Source organism: Dendropsophus ebraccatus, chromosome 9 (assembly GCF_027789765.1).
Source record: "Dendropsophus ebraccatus isolate aDenEbr1 chromosome 9, aDenEbr1.pat, whole genome shotgun sequence".
NCBI classification, from domain to species: domain Eukaryota; kingdom Metazoa; phylum Chordata; class Amphibia; order Anura; family Hylidae; genus Dendropsophus; species Dendropsophus ebraccatus.
The window spans coordinates 79,399,585-79,412,187 of NC_091462.1; positions in this window are offsets into that span (position 1 = coordinate 79,399,585).

The window sequence follows — 12,603 nt, forward strand, 5'->3', positions numbered from 1 at the left end:
AAGGGTGGCATGCTTCAGCCAAGCTTGGTTACAGGGAGGCTGAACAGTCAGCACGGCGCATGCGCGTGAATCTCAGTTGTTATGGATGGCATTCGCAGGGGGGAGCTGCACTTCTTTTTGCTCTTCTGGTGTTGCTTTCTGTGATATTGCTGTCAGGGCACATTGCTGGGTGCTTGTCCAGAGATCATTGCCAAAAATATTGTTGCTGCTGAACTAATTTAAGATATATTTGGGAACAACTGTATTAAAGTGGACATGGCTCCTTGTGATACATATATATGGGATAATGTCTCACTCCTTACTGTCAATTATAAAATTATCAAGGCCTGTATAAAGCCTGTAAGGGCATACGGCAGCTGATAAGTCCTGGAAGACTGAAGAATTTTAAATACAAGTAATTTACAAATTTGTATAACTTTCTAGCACCAGTTTATTTAAATACAATTTTTTTCCACCAGAGTACCCCTTTGACCCCTAGACTACCTAGGCCATACCTGGGCGCCTGTCACCAGACGACCCTGAGCATACAGGTACGTCCTGGGTTATGAAGTGCGCACCAGCAGCCGGGCCCTCACCGTTAATGACAGACTGCACAGATCGAACTGCAGCCTGCCATTAACCCCCTAAACGCTGTGATCGCGGCATTTAAGTGTAAATGACAGGAGCAGCTCCTGTGTCGGATCGCCGGAGGTCTCTTACCTTCCTCCGTGCTGTCCAATCGGCGAAGGCCTATTACCGATTTTTTGTTACATTATAAAAAAAATAATAATAAAAAGTGATCATAACATTCAATCTACACAACTATGGTATTAATAAAAACTAGAGATCATGGCTCATAAAAATGACATCCCATACAGCCCTGTAGGTGAAAAATTTAAACCATTATAAGCGTCACAATAAGGACATTTTATTAATGATTGCAAAAAAAAAAGGATTTCATTAAAAAAATAAAACATTAAAAATCTGTGTAAACCTTCATATGGTTGTGTTCGACTAACCTATAGAATAATGGTATCATGTCACTCTTACCATATAGTGCATTACATAGACACAGGAACCCCACCAAAAGTTACCATATTGCATTCTTTACATTGCCACTCTGAGCACTAGCCATAACCTCCTATTTGAAGGACATCCACCAAGTGGCACCTTCCTTCTTATGTAATATTTACTTGCACACTCATCCCAGCCATAGCAGCTGTGCCCAAGTGCTTATAGCTAGGTACCAGTCCATTATAATCAAATCAAAGTTTTTAAAGCCTAAGTCAAAACTGCATTTATGGATCCAGCCTTAGGCCCAATTCACACATCTGTAGAGCCATCCTCAGCTATGGTCCCACAGCTACAGCCATGCACATACCTTCCAGGTGTCCCTCTTTTGGAGGGACAGTCCCTACTTTTGACTCACGTCCATCTGTCCCTTTTTGCCCCTTACATGTCTCTCTTTTTGACCTAGGACTTAGATTTGCATTAATTAACTTTCCATGTTGCTCTAGAAAGTGTCTGGTTTCTTACTGTATACTGGACCCAAACTTGCATATTATTCCATCATGTGGTGCAAGTTGGATCCTAAAAATTGTTATATTCAGAGGAATCATGTGACATTGTGGCCCCTCTCACACATTATTTCACACATGCAGTTCATATGGTCCCATACACACATCTGTAGGGTTACAGATCCGTTTTAAGGCCATGTTCACATGGTGTAAGAGACCGGCCGTTCCGTGACCCGACCGGGTCATGGAGCGGCCGGTCTCTGCAAAGATTATTCCGGCCGTTACTGCAGTCCCTACCGGATGATCCTTTCTGCCGCAGAGTTCTGATGCGGGCGCATCAGAACTCCCCATAGCACACTATGAAGCAAGCAGCCGGAGCCGCTCGCTCCATAGTGTGCACTGACATGGTTTCCTACGGCCGCTATTCAGTGTAGAAAACTGACATGTCAGTTCTTTGCGGCGCCGCGAGGGGTCCCGGACGGAGCGTATACTATGTGCCTGGATCCCATAGACACCCGGCCAACGTATTTTTACGTATTTATACGCCCGTTGTTGCATATTGCAATAACGGCCGTATAAATACAAAAAAATACGTTGTGTGAACATAGCCCTAATAATGGTTAAGCCATTGTGCGTTCTTGTAACATGACAGTGGGTCCCCGCCAATGCTAACAGTTACTGAAACACATTCATAATCCATTCCACTGTTATGTAATTACAGACAGGGTTACTGATGTGTGAATGGGACCTAAGGATGCAGTCACACATACAGAATCTGCTGCAGATTTGCAGATATCAATGTAACTAAATGCATCAATCTGCAGCAGATCCTGTAAGTGTGAATGCATCCTTGAATTAAAATGTAGAAATGTCTGTACATTTTTCTACAGTGATCCCCAAGTGTCCCTCCTTGGCCATCTAAAAGGTTGTAAGGTATGCATGCATATTGCCCATGCAAATGTGATATACTGTACTATGGGGTCATGCCTAGTGCAGAGGCTGGGATCATTCCTTTGCCTAACCCATTCTCACATTGGGGTGTAACTGTACGTTATTGCTGTAAGTTCCTGCAAATGGACGCACAGTTATGCCCATGGGTGACACAGGCCCAAAAGCCACACGCAAATCTCAGCAGTTACCCTATAGATCTATAGGGAGAAGAAAGGGAGGATTCGCCTTCTGTTCACCATGGGGGCGAAGAAATCACAGAGTCCCAATGGTAGCTTTGACAACCGAAGGCCTCCCTGTGGCCTCGAGTGTCATAGCTATGGAAGCCGATCAGACTCTGCCCTAAGACAGAGTCTGATCCGCTGTACCTGTGACAGATCAGCACTGCATTGTATTATACCTGTCATAAGACATTCAGATAGTCAAATACCCTAGATAGAACGGTAAAATAAAGAGCAAATGTAAAAAGAATTCACACAAAATAATGTGAAATAAACAATCCTATTCGGACGGGTACCGCTACTTCTATTGTGTGTATCAATGCACACTAATATATTGTAAAACTTTGCCTAATCACACACAGACATATGCTATGTAATGTCAGTTTACAGCCGGAAGTACCCCTCCCAATAGTATCATTATTTTCTGTTTTTGGCTGGCAGCCAATTAACATGAGTATGCCAGTACTCATCTTACCTGTGACTCTGAATGGCAAAAATTACACATATATTTAATTGCCTACATGATTTCAGAATCAAATCTGGCTTCAGGGTCAATGTTTCTAAGAGCACACTGTTGGAGTTACGAGCTAGTTCCTCTAGATTATCCCAACAATCGTTAGGGGTCCCGGTATCCCTTACTCGCACTAATATGAAATATCTGGGGGTATTAGTGGGGTCAAGTCCCGACACCTTGTATGGTCTAAACTTTCCTACCCTCATCCAGTCCATTATAACATCCCTGAAAAGATGGTCGAAACTGACCTTACCCTTGCTTGCCAGATGTCATTTGGTGAAAATGATGGCCTTCTCTAGGTTATTATATCCAATGCAGACCATCCCCGTCCTGCTCAAACATGATGATGTTCGCTGGTTAAACTCTGCCTTTATTAAATTCATTTGGAGAGGCAAACGCCCCAGGATTGCATTGAAAAAGCTACAATTATTACGTGACCAGGGGGGTCTTAATTTCCCAGACATTAGACGTTATAACTTGGCGTGTCTTATGCGCCATGGAGTGGATTGGATGAGGGGAGCAGGCCCGTATTCCAATGTCCGTCTGGAGAGTGCCTTAGCCTTTCCCTGCCCATTGCTGTCGCTCCTTTATACAAAACTTCCTGCTATCCCTCCGGCTATCAAACGGAGCCTTCTTCTTTGGGACAAAATTATAGCAAGGAAATCTAGTCTAAAGGATGCGGGGCTGCCTTTTGCTATCGGTAGGTCTATGCCCATATGGCATCATCCTGAGGCACAAGAGCTATCCACTAACAATCTATATCACAAATGGAAAGACAAGGGTATCACTCAAGTTAAACACCTTCTTCATGAGTCAGAACACAGATATCTGACTTTGGAGGAGACTATTAAAATATGGTTTACCTTCGGATCACTTTCTGATTTATTTGAATGTGGTGGCCTTTCTAAAATCTAGGCTCCGGAATCTCAAACCACTGTATCAGTCATCTTTTTTTGATGACGTCATTCAAACAGCGTTGAGACGGCAGGCCTCAAGCCGATCGGACATGAGGGTATTCAAACACTGGGAAATTTACCAAACCAATTCTGGATGGCTATGCGTCTGTGCGGAAGGCCATTATTAATGAAACTTGGCGGGAAACACAATTTAGGTTAATCCGTAATGCCACGTATGGCTTTACCCTGCCTAAAACCATTGACAGGCCTGATCGGATTGAGGCTTGCCCGAACTGTAATGCCCGAGGCACTGACCTGGTACATGGCCTGGTCACTTGTCCTCTAACAAGACATTTCTGGATACAACTGCAGAATCTTCTTATAGCTAAACTACATATTACTTTGTCGCTAGACCCACTGCAGCTTTTGTCCTATATTCCGCAATCAGAGGGTACATTGACCCTGCTCACCCTCTTAGCCAACTGGTTGGTAGCGCGTATGCAAACGATAGATGATGTGATACTCCAGGTAGAGCGATACCTTTATCATGATCAACTGGAGGTGCTTAGGGACAAGGAAAAACCCAATAGTGGGTTTTATAAAGAAATGGAAAACCTTCATTTGTTGTGGATACCCTGTGGTACCTCAAAAAAGATGTTGCTGGAACTTTAGGAAAACTTAAGGTGACATCTTGAGGTAATGCTTTAGCACCAGATGTGTATACGTAGCCACGTGATTACTTTGAGACTGTGAGTGGGTGGGGGGTAGGTTTGGGGAGTGAGTTTTTCCTATTACTTATTCTGTTTTATCTTCTATGATGTATCACTGTTTTTTTTATATATGTGGTAACTATTGCATAGATCTCTTGGCGGGAGTGTTTTCCACTGTTGTGACATATATTCGTAAAATGTTTTGGTTAAAAAACAATAAAAAATTGATATATGATATAACCTGCACAGTGACTGTAGAAAGTTAAGAGTTAGAAAAAGGCTAATTTGCAATTATTTCATGAAATGAGGGCCTTTTTAACAAGAAAATTGTAAGGATATTGGCCAAAATTTACCAATAATTACAATATGTCACGAAAAAAAACAACCTCAGAATCGCTAGGATGAGATAAAGCATCGAAGAGTTATAAGCACATAAAGTGAGATAAGTCAGATTTGAAAAATGGGCTATAGTCGTTAAAGGGGTTATCCACTTAAGAAAAAATTAGGAAAAAGTAGTAGGCTCTCTAGAAGAGGGTGAAGTGATTTATACAAAATAGTATAGAATGTGTATTTTAATTGTGGCAATATGGGCCATGCAAAAAAGATCTAAGTAATCAATAGACATTTAATATGACATAAAAATGTATGAATAGTTATTCCGTGTCTATAGGTACACTTCTATATGGAACATAAATAATTCAGTACCACAATAATCCAAATGCAGCTACAATATACTTAGTATGTAAAAAATATATGATAAAATGTAAAATATAAATGAATTTAATATAGGTGAAAAAATATATAAAAAATATAAAAAATTAAAAAGATAAAAAAAAAATAAATAAATAAAAAATAAAAAAAAAATAAAAATGAAAAAATGAAAAAATGCAGTCACTCCACCTGAATAGATAAACAAATGATCCCGGATCTCTATGCCGAGTACTAGTTCATATCGGCAGTACAACGTTCACGTAATCTCCACTATGGAATGCTAGATATAGTCTATCTTGCGAGTCCCATATATTTTGTAGGTTAATATAATATAGATGTCTCGGAGAGGCTCCGTAGTAATAGATTGTGGTGGTACGGGCTGTAATCTTTATAATCTTTTAGATGTTATTATAAGCATATAGGGTAAGTTGGAACTAAAATAATGGTGGTGGAAAAATCCACCTCTCACCCTTCTGAGGACGGCTCTTACGGACCAATGCAGTGCTGTTGTAGGTAGTGACCCGACCATGGATGGACTTGGTCTCTCTGGGGTCTGTGCTCCTGTGCTCTAAGTTGGCACGATGTGCTGTCTTGTGTGGAGTATCCTCCGGGCCGTTACGGCGTCTGCTGGTCGGTGAGCGCGCGCTCTTTCGAAATGTAATTTGAAATGGATGCCGTGGAGAGTGCGGCTCCGATTCGGGATCTCTTAAGCAAACTTGAGTATAGGTCAATGGCTCTGTTATCCTTTGTTCTTTAGGACCACTGGGCTCATATTGATATTTTATATTTTATATTGCACATTTTTCATTTTTTCATTTTTTCATTTTTATTTTTTATTTTATTTTTATCTTTTTTATTTTTTATATTTTATATTTTTTATATATTTTTTCACCTATATTAAATTCATTTATATTTTACATTTTATCATATATTTTTTACATACTAAGTATATTGTAGCTGCATTTGGATTATTGTGGTACTGAATTATTTATGTTCCATATAGAAGTGTACCTATAGACATAACTATGAATAACTATTCATACATTTTTATGTCATATTAAATGTCTATTGATTACTTAGATCTTTTTTGCATGGCCCATATTGCCACAATTAAAATACACATTCTATACTATTTTGTATAAATCACTTCACCCTCTTCTAGAGAGCTTACTACTTTTTTCTATTTTTACTATTATTTTTCTCTTAGCGCTGGGACAGTAGTGCACTCGAAGTGGGTGGTTCTCCGTATACATCAGCAAGGTGTAGCTAATCCTTATTTCTTTATCTCTTAAGAAAAAATTAAATGCTATCTGGTCTTAGGGTGGTATTACACGGAACGATTATCGTTCGAAAAATCGTTAAATCGTTCGGATTTGAACGATAATCATTTCGTGTAATAGCAGGCAACGATTAAACGACCAACGAGAAATCGTTGATCGTTTAATAGGATCCGGACCTATTTTTATCGTTTGATTGTTCGCTCATCGTTCGCACATCGTTCGCACATCGTTCAGTGGAATAAGAATTCACAGCTGAAACGTACGCAATAGCGATGACTAAACGACCGCAAGAATGATCATAAATAACGATCATCGTTTCGTGTACTTGGGCGAACGATTTCAAGTCGTTTGCCTTAGCGTTCGTTTAAGATCATTTATCGTTAATCGTTAGTCGTCGGAAAATTGCTTGGTGTAATAGTACCCTTACTCACCAAGTCCCCCTGAGTATTTTGAGCCGTCTCCTGTCTTTCTAGATGCTGCCATTCCTGAGTTAAAAGTTTTTCTAAAAGCCGATCTTTATCAAAGATAGGAAACTATATTTCCCATCATGCATTTCCCTGATTAGTCCGATTGCACACTCACACCATTAGCTTTCTTTCCTGCCCACTGCTCTCATTACTATTGCCCAGTAAACACAGGACTGTTTTTTTTTCACTGATTTTGCATCACATCGCCCCAGTATGTATTGAATACTAGCTGATGATGTAGCAGAGCTGAGGCGCGCATGGTGTAGCTATGTGCTGCATAACGGTAATCTCTTTGCTGGGGGTGGGGGGTGTAGTGTAGTTTTAGATCTCTGCTTACTGACTGTGAATGAAAACATTCTAGTTCCATCTAGACTCTTAGAACATCTATAACTTACAATATACATGTCAGGACAGGGAGGTACGGACACAACAAGTAACAGTAACATTCACTGGGCACCTGAGCCGCAGGGGACATACCTCTAAACCAGAAAAAATACATAGGGTTAATGAAATTTGCTGATGACCAAGAATCGATCTGGGCGTGCCCAGAAACACTTTTATTCCCAAACACCAGAGAGATGGGCAAAAGTAACTTATTTTTGTGAATAAAGGTTACCTGTGCGCCTGAGAGACCCCCCCGATAATCTCTCAGGCGCTGACATTTTCCGGCGGTGGTCTCGGCTTGGAAGGACATTGCCGCACTCGGTGTCCTGCCTTCCCACAATACAAACACAGGCATCGGTGAAGTCTACCTGCATTGGCTCCTCTAGTGTGGGTATGGCAGGAGGGGAAGGTTTAGGGTAGGAGCCTGGAGACAATGAGGTTCTGGGATGGTCTGGGGTACGTCTTTCCCGCTGTGTGTCCCTCAAACGTCAGTCAACTCGGATGGCTAATGTCATAATCTCCTTGAGAGACTCAGGGATGGGATAAGCCACCAGCATATGTTTTAACCGATCACTCAATCCCGCACGGAACTGAAATCGAAGGACAGAGTCATTCCAAGCAGAAAGACCTCTCCACTGCCTAAACTCGGAACAGTACTCCTCTACTGGACGTCTGCCGTGTCTCAACCCAGTCAGTAGACGTTCGGCATTGGCTGCACTGTCAGGGTCATCATAAAGCAACCCCAATGCCAAAAGGAATTGGTCAACTGTCCGTAACTCAGAAGAATCAGACGGCAAGGAGAAGGCCCATTCCTGTGGTGGCCCTTGGAGAAGGGACATGACTATGCCCACCTTCTGGGTCTCATCTCCAGAGGAGCGGGGACATACCTGAAAAATAACTTACACCCCTCCCGGAAGGCATAAAATTTTCTCCTGTCCCCCGTGAATTTGTCTGGGAGCTGGACAGGCAGCTCAGGAGGTGCTGGGGAGGTCATAGTAAGTTGTCGGGGAGCCGTCTCCTGTTCTTGGACCCTTATCGCTAACTCCTGCACCATGGTGTTGAGCTTCTGAATTTGGTCCATTATATTGGCCATGGCAGTCCTGTTGTCCATGAGACAAATGACAGTCAGGCTGGCTATTCTGTCATGACAGGGAGGTACGGACACAACAAGACAGTGGGCCCTGAGTCTGAACCCACCCACTGTCCCTATCTACTTGCCTCAGTCGGCCCTAGGCGGCCATGGACAACCACGAAGGCGTTCCCTACGCTGTATATGTGGACCACTCAACAGGACAGACAAACCAACACAATAAAGGATAGTGAACAAGCCAAGTCAGAACCAAACGGACAATGCGGTACAAAATTAGCAAACAATTGGATAGTCAAATAGTCAGGCCGAGGTCAGATAGCAAGTCGAGCAAAACAGAGGAATAAGGAACGGGGATCGCAGGAGTAGACAGGGAAGCTGGGACCAGGGAGTTAACCTAATAGCCAGCAAGGTAATGCTGGTTCTGACTACTATATATACTGGATCAGGAGCCCGGACCAAAGGCTAGTTGGTCTGGCCTCCTGAATCCAGCTAAACAACAGCTGCGGCACTGCAAGCTGAGTGGCAGAGCCTGAGTATAGAAGACGCTCAGCTGAGTTGCCGGCCGGCTGCATGTCACGTGAGCATGTGGCGTCCCTGGTTGTCAGGGACGCCGTCAGGTCTCCGTGAGGTCTCTTGACTCAGCAGGCGGATCGACGGCACGCTCCCGTCCCGGGACGCTATAGCCGAGCCGGAGGAGGACGCCGCAGGATCCCGGTTAGGTAAGTTCCTGACAATACACATCTGTGGCACAAAGGCAGGTACATATGCCTGCATTCACTGACAGCAAGCAGAGATAGAACTATTACTTTTCATATTACAGAAAAGTCTATGGAAGCAGCACAGGTGTATGGAGATGATGGAAATTATGTCTCCTGGGGGTTGGGTTACCAAGTCAATAGACAACTAACCCGGACCCCAGAGATGAGATCACATGTCCTGTGACGACAAAGGAAGGGGGACAGAGGGAGCATGTTGTCAGAGTGGACCCAGAGTAGAGGATTTCCAGAGTGGCTAAATATGAGGGGAAAAAAATGGGGAAAGGATGCAAGATAGCTTATACATGTATATTAGATATAGGGTGGTATTGGGACGTGGGATTGTTTAGAATATTGTTTTTGTTACCCAGATAATCCCTTTAATGCCATTTTTGACCCAGTCCTGAAAGGGTTAAAACCTGAGGGTACCTGAGATTTAAAGAAAACCATTCAGCACAACTGTGTCTATATAGCTCCCAGATGCACCTAATAAATGTCCAACACAGCTCCCCTACCATATCAGCAGTGACTTCAGAGTTAGATGTATATGCAGGAAAAAAAAATGTTAAGAGGCCGAGAGAGAGGCAGAACTAGTTATCTGGGGGGAGAGACGTCTGTGACTAGTCACAGTTCTCTGCCTGTCAGCACGCTCTGCAGGGATGATTGACAGGCAGAGGGACCAGCTAGCATCCTCTCCACCTGTCAATCATTCTCACACTATGCGCTGACAGGCAGAGAGCCGTGCCGGAATAAAAAAATTTTTTTCCTACATATACATCTAACTCTTTGACATGTATTTGGGATGTGTTAGTTAAAAGTTTTGATCAGTCTGAGTCTCAGTAGTCAGGCCCGACCAATCACTAGAACAAGCAGGGAGAGAAGAGAATAGTGCAGACTTCTCCCAAATCAAAAACACAGAGAAATGCAACAGCTCACCGCAACAGCAAGATACAGACCCACCACAGACATGAAAATAGTTAAAAGCAGCCCCCCCAACTGCCCCAAAAAATTCCCACAAAAATAATGAGTCTCTTGGTTACTATTTGCAAACAGCGTAAACTGCCTCACCACGATAAGGTGGACTCATATAGAGGCAGACCCTACACTGTAATGGCCTCTCCATGGCATGTAATATGCCTATGCTCTGGGCATGCAAGATCCGTCTAATACCTGCAAAAATAATTGCACCACCTGGGTGAGACAGGTGGAGTGCACGACCAAATGGAGGCAGCCACTCCCCAAACTGGAACACAGAAAAAAAGAAAAAAATGGTCAGCTCTCCTAGAACACCGTTCACACTAGGCAGGAGCACGTTGCCATGGCTGAAATTGCAAACTTGACTCGATATGAGTCCACCTTATCGTGGTGAGGCAGTTTACGCTGTTTGCAAATAGTAACTAAGAGACTATTTTTGGGGCAGTTGGGGGGGCTGCTTTTAACTATTTTCATGTCTGTGGTGGGTCTGTATCTTGCTGTTGCGGTGAGCTGTTGCATTTTTCTGTGTTTTTGTGTGTTTGCAATTTCAGCCATGGCAACGTGCTCCTGCCTAGTGTGAACGGTGTTCTAGGAGAGCTGACCAATTTTTTCTTTTTTTCTGTTCTCCCGGATCACTTTAGCTAGTTGGGGTCTGGACACTCAGACCCTGACTAATCAAAACTTTTGACACATCCATAAAACATGTCAAATGTTTACTAGAAAAAAAACTAAGGGGGAGATTTATCAAACTGGTTTAGGTTATGTTCACACTGCGTAAAAGTACGGCCGTTGTTGTTGTACTTTGTGCGGTGTGTAACATAGCCTATCTTCTATGGGTTCCCGGCCGGAGCGTATACACATCGCATACGCTCTGGCTGGGATCCCGGCGCCGCAAATTACTGACGTTAGTTTTCTGCGGCCGCAATTCAGTAAATTGTGGCCGTAGGAAACCCTGTCGGTTCACACAATGAAGCGAGCGGCTCCAGGCGCTTGCTTCATTGTGTGCTGTGGGAGGTTCTGATGCGGGCGGGATGATCCGGGCAGAAATCGGCCGTTCCGTGACCTGCCCGGGGTCACGGAATGGTCAGTCTCTTACGTTGTGTGAACATATATCACTGAAAAGGAGAGACCACCGTAGGTCAAAAATATATATATAACTATATATATTTTTTTTGACCTACGGTGGTCTATCCTTTTCAGTGATATATATTTAATATAATACCACTGGGTCACACCCATCGAGGGCTCACAGACCCCCCGTTTAATTTCTGTGTTTTGGACTTTTTTAAATTGTGTGAACATAGCCTAAAAGTTTAATTTTCTTAGTTGCCCCTAGCAACCAGTCAGATTCCACTTTTAATTCCTCACATATTCTTTGAAAAATGAAAGGCTGAATATGATTGGTTTCTAGGGGTAACTAAGACAATTCTACTTTACACTAGTTTGATAAATCTCCCCCTCAGTGTCCTGCTCATTTATATCACAGCTCTCTTAAACTTCCTCTGTGTATTATACTCAAAATGACTGCTGATGAATATTCACTCAGGATTCCACCCAGTCCTGCCCTCTTATAATGCATCATCTAGCTGCTTCCTCTACATGCTGACTTGTCATGTGACCTGACACTTCTGAACCACAGGGAACCTGACTGGTCAGAACTGTCAGTGAACAAGTTCCACACCACAGATGCATGGAGCAGCAGATAACAGAGTGCTTAGACTCATATACACTAATATTAATTATAACTCAAAATACCTATATAATTATGTGTGGACAACTAACATTGATTTTTAGGGCGGCACAAGCTAAGCTATCAGCTGATGAACAGTAAATATCTTCTCCTGCGGTTTAGCAGAGCATTTCCCTTAAATTATACATCATCCATGGCACAGTATATTGCACAGTTTGTGACAGTATAATATATGGGGGCACAATATACGGCAGTATTATATTGGGGGCACACTATGTGTCAGTATTATATTCAAGTGAACAGTGTATATGTTGGGTTATAGAGCTCCTGGTCTCTCCCCCCTTTTTAACTTGGTTATATTTAGGCATTACGATTGCAGTGTTGTCTGGGACTCGTAAGTTATAAGTTATATATGGAGGTTTTTTTGCTCATTGCTTACCTTTCTTCTCTCCATATTTTACTCATA